The following is a 408-nucleotide window of genomic DNA, read 5'->3' on the forward strand; positions in this document are numbered from 1 at the left end:
TATATTTTTTTTTTTATGAAACATGCATGGATGAATCATTCCACAAGGTTAATAATATGCATTTAGAAAATAAATGGGGTGACTTTCCATTTCATACCAACTTTAAGAGGTGAAAAAATAAATAAATGATTGCTTTAGATCATCTGGAGTGGTAACTAGATAAACAGCAGGTAGCTTATATTTACCACAGGAGCAAGATATTTTGGCTTGAAAAAACACGTTTGAAAAGATTTTAAAATGAAACATCACATCTCTATGATGCTCTGGAGTCGTGAAGTCCAGAATACTGCAGTTTTGTTGTTGTTGTTGTTGTTTGTTTGTTTTGGAGGCTCGATCAATTCAAAAACCCACTGACCATGTAGAGAATGACCTCAAATGTGTTATCAGCTTCCAAGTATTAAACTCTAC

Source organism: Sinocyclocheilus anshuiensis, unplaced genomic scaffold (assembly GCF_001515605.1).
Source record: "Sinocyclocheilus anshuiensis isolate Anshui unplaced genomic scaffold, SAMN03320099.WGS_v1.1 scaffold1545, whole genome shotgun sequence".
In the NCBI taxonomy this organism is placed as follows: domain Eukaryota; kingdom Metazoa; phylum Chordata; class Actinopteri; order Cypriniformes; family Cyprinidae; genus Sinocyclocheilus; species Sinocyclocheilus anshuiensis.